Source organism: Zea mays, chromosome 5, assembly GCF_902167145.1.
Source record: "Zea mays cultivar B73 chromosome 5, Zm-B73-REFERENCE-NAM-5.0, whole genome shotgun sequence".
NCBI classification, from domain to species: Eukaryota; Viridiplantae; Streptophyta; class Magnoliopsida; order Poales; family Poaceae; genus Zea; species Zea mays.
In genome coordinates this window covers 157463825-157468372 of record NC_050100.1, presented here as the reverse complement: position 1 = coordinate 157468372, position 4548 = coordinate 157463825, and the positions used below count along the sequence as shown (strand labels likewise).

At 42.6% G+C, this 4548-nt stretch overlaps 1 long non-coding RNA gene across 1 annotated transcript; it reads right to left on the bottom strand.

The window, feature by feature from the left end:
- Positions 1-2821: 2821 nt before the first annotated feature.
- On the bottom strand, positions 2822-3830 carry LOC109939553 (uncharacterized). Its single transcript, XR_002262034.1, has 2 exons — positions 3538-3830; positions 2822-3011 (listed from the first exon to the last, which is right to left on the bottom strand). It is a non-coding gene; the product is annotated as an uncharacterized lncRNA (long non-coding RNA).
- Positions 3831-4548: the final 718 nt, after the last annotated feature.

Genomic DNA, 4548 nt, shown 5'->3' with positions numbered 1-4548 from the left:
CGTTTGTTACTCTTGCCCATGGTGGAAATGAAGGGAGAAGAAGAAAGCAAGCAGCAGAGAGCAGCAAGAGATATGAAAAAACCGGAGAGGCAAAGGCACTATTTATAGAAGAAGAAGGCAACCACTCACCTCCTACCACAGTCACTGAACAGCCGCAAAATATTCAATATATGCTTCAACCCGTCTGAAGATACGTCAGGCGGCTAACGCCGTTTCACGCAACGCAACACCCATTGGGACTCCAGTCAACTGCGCAGGCGATATGATTACACCCGCCGTCACATCACATTACTACTCAGAAGCAGCCGGCTAAAACACTCAGCGTACCAAGCCGTCCCTTGCCCACACCCATTGGGGGGGACGCCCAGGAATTATCAGTATATTTTTCAAAACTGTCACATCCGTGCAGGGCATGCAATGAATACCTCAAGACAAAAATGAGATATCAGTAAGGATCAAAGGAAAGCCAAATATAGCCGGTGAAGTACAAAGTCTGACCGACAGAAGCGACATGAAGACTAGCCAGGGGACGTCCATCGGACGTCCAATCAGTCGCAGATCAAATAAATTGCACCACCTAGCAAGATATGGGCAGATCACGAACTCGGCCTCAAAGACAAAATACATGCTGACCTCTAAAGCATAATATCGATGACATAATACTGACCTCTAAGGCATTCGGAAAAAGAAAGGATGACTCTCAGCAAAAGGGCACGAAATGAAGACCTTCGAGTGGATTATTTTCAAAAATCCACTCGAAAGCTCGGGGGTACACCCATTGGGTGCACCTCCGGTGCACCCCATGAATCGCCATTTCAAATCAAGATAATGCTAACTTCTAAAGCATATGGCAAGATCAAAGGCAAGGCTGACCTCCAACAAAGTGCAAGCGGAAAATAAAGATGATTTCTGATGAAGACCTTCGAGTGGATTATTTTCAAAAATCCGCTCGAAGCTCGGGGGCTACACCCATTGGGTGCACCTCCGGTGCACCCAATGAAGTTTAGGGTCCTACAGTACGAAATGCTGATCTCCAAAGCACGAGTGTGAGACAGAACACCAGTTTTTGAGTGATCAAAGCAGAAGGAGACAGTAAGAAATCGTTTTTACCAAACTGCCCGGAAAGCATTTCTTGTCATAAACGAAGACCTCAAGCTGGACCTAGGATCTTTGGGCCGATTATCTCAAAATCAACCCAAAGATCGGGGGCTTGTGGGGGACAAATATCCCCCGGGTCCACTGGAAGGATAAAAGACCTCACGAAAAGCCCAAGGGCCCAATAAATCGTAAGGTCATCCCTTCGTGGGCCTGGGGAAGAACGATCGGTGAAGCAGGTCGACATAAGGCCGGATCGGTGCGAGCCCGGATGGCCCAACAACGTTGAGCAAGCAACCACAACAGAGACCCGACTTTCCCGCGCTCGAGCCCCGTACAATGGAACCAGGCGAGGATAAGTCGGCAGAACTATAGGAAGATAGACTCAATCAGTTCACTATCTCTTAGGTACGCATTGTTATCATATCCGCATGTATTGCCCCACGGTCGAATATATAAGGCCTTGGGGGCACCCCTTCAGAACGATCGACCTCACTACTTAGCCATCCACCCCAACTCTCTACGTTCTAGCGTTAGAGAGCTCCCTTGTAATCCACCACATAAAGCATTCTCACCAGGACGTAGGGTGTTACGCATCTCAAAGCGGTCTGAACCTGTAAACACTGTCCATTGTTCCTCGTGCCTCCGGCACAAACCATTTAGCTACAGTCGGCGACACCGTCCTACTCCTAAAAACACCTTGAGGGGCAACCCCGGGTGTGCGGTCGGACCCAAAACACCGACAACGAACACTACTGTTTCTCACATCCACCTACCATTGGAGGCAATTTTAGAGTTCCAGATTTCACAATACAAGGGTAGAGGTCTTGATCTTCATTTTTTGTAAGAAGGTTGCTAAGAAAGGTTGGTTTATGTTTCTCTTACCAGTTTTTGTTCATTGTTTCTCAATTTTAGTCACATTTTGGATCTAGGGTTTCACCATGTGCTAAAGAGAAAGTAGCTAGGTTATCTCTATTTTCTCAAATGAGGTTGCTTAAGATGGTTAGATTATGTCTCTCATCTCTTCCTTTTTTCATGTTTACTTTTCAATTTAGTTTATCCAAGATATATTTAGTTGTTTAATGAATGATGTGTTTGTATGGAGAGGGAAGATATGTTTAATTGGTAATTAATATTTTTTGTTTATTAGTTGTTAAGAAAGGTTGGCTTATGTTTATCTTGCCAATGTTTGTTCATTCTTACTCAATTTTAGCCACTTTTTGGATCTACGGTTTCACAATGTGTTAGAGAGAAGAGTAGCTAGGCTATTGTCTCTATTGCTTGAAATGAGGTTGCTTAAGTTGGTTAGATTTTGTCTCTCCTCTATCCCTTTTCATGTTTAGTTCTCAAAAAGTCTATCAAAGATATATTTAGTTATTTAATGAATGGTTTGTTTTTATGGAGAGAGGAAGATAGTTTTAATTGGTAATTAAGATTTTTTGTTTATTAGTTGCTAAGAAAGGTTGGTTTATGTTCCTCTTGCCAATGTTTGTTCATTCTTGCTCAATTTTAGTCACCTCTTAGATCTAAGGTTTCACCATGTGTTTTTATGAGTGTTCTTGTGTGTTTATGTCACTTTTTACAGGCAATGATGGAGAGGTTATTCTAGATATATAATTTATCAAGATTAGATCCGTCATACATGTCCGAGGTCCATAGGTTTATTGATGTCGCTATGAACCATGCTTGGACAACGAAGTCAAAGCACATATATTGTCCATGCATGGAATGCAAAAATGTTTTTGTATTTGATGGCACACAATGAATCACTTCTCATATGGTCTCCCAAGGATTTATGAAGGATTACATGATTTGGACAAAGCATGGAGAGGGTAGCTCTTCACCTTATAAAACTGGAAACACTGCCTCTATAGAGCTGGAAAGATTGATTTCCACTTGCCTCAACGCTGGCGGTTCTGAAAAATGCCAGTAAAAATAAGTTACAAACCGCCTCTATAGAGCTTCTTTGTACTAGTGATAGGTAGATTTTACTTGCCAAAACCAACCAAACAAAAGAAGTTTTTAGTTACGACACTAGTCAAATGACTGTGCATTGCTACAGTTTCTATATATCATATGATAGACTTTGTTTTAATAAAACAAAAAATATGTGTTCTATTAGTTAGATGAGTGTGAATATGGAGCCAACTACCCAGGTAAGAACCTCCACTTAGTGCTAGTTTGGGAACTCTATTTTTCCAATGGATTACTATTTTCCGAAGGGAAAATAAACTAATTTCTCTTGGAAAAAATAGAAATTCCTTGAGAAAATGGGGTTTCTAAACTAGTCCTTATATATAAATTTGCCTTATTTTCAAAGCAGGAAGAAGAACGGTGACCGTGGAACCTTTAGTACTGGCGTCAGATTACATTCTAGTTGCCAATGGCGATCCCACTATTAAAGAAGGAAACAATTCTACGAACAGCTAACATAATAGTTACCTAAGCCTGACGGCCCCAAGTGAATCCTATCTTTGACCCAACCTAGTATAGCCATTACCAGTGGCGGAGGGCTTAATGTGGCTGGGTATGGCTCACACCATACCGTGGCCCAGCATATCAGTAGACCAGAAGGTCTCTTCTCTGTGACTCCATCTAGCGCCAGGTCTTCTCTTTCGATTTCGACTCTTTGCCGTCGTCCCCCGCTTCTCCGGCTCTTGCAGCGTGCACCTACAAGTCGCCCACTCTCTTGCTCTCTCCACTCTTTGGCAAGGGTGAGGCTGAGGCAGCTCCTGTGTCGTATATGTTGTGCGATGCACCCTACTGGCCGACTGAGCTGCTTTATGGCTTTGGTGCTTGTAGCTTGCTTGTGCCTTGTGTGGCCAATGATCGTATGACCATCCTTCCGGCGCAGCCTAATCAACCTCATACATTCACTAATTGTAAGCACTACGACCCTACATGCCATAATAAGCAACCTCAACATTCATTCATGTTGTGCTACTTCGAACCTATTAGCCTATTCATCACACAATACAATTTCTTTACGCAAATAAGTGATGCGGTGAAAGCAGAGGCGCCTGACACATAAACTTTGTTGCCTTTTTAGACCACGCACCGGTCAGGAAGCAATCAATTGGAAACCCCACGAGCGAAGTTTGACATAGACAAACACCACAAAGACCTCCCCGTTACAAAGAACTACAAGTTCAAAGTCATGTAAAAAACTAGCCATACCTTAAATTTTATTCGTCCTCTACCACTAGCCACTACATAGGTAGACCCATCACCACACGCCGGGAGAACCAAACAAGTAGCCATCATGCATGAGTCATTTTACGCAACGTTGCTATCAAATCCAAATCACTGTTGCATGATTCAACCCCCATCCACACCCAATATATCAAAATATAGACACATAACACGCTCACTCCCAAGAATGACTTCTAAATATTAGACTGTTACAATATTAAATATTTTCAGTTACAGTTTTATCTAAATAATAATAATAAT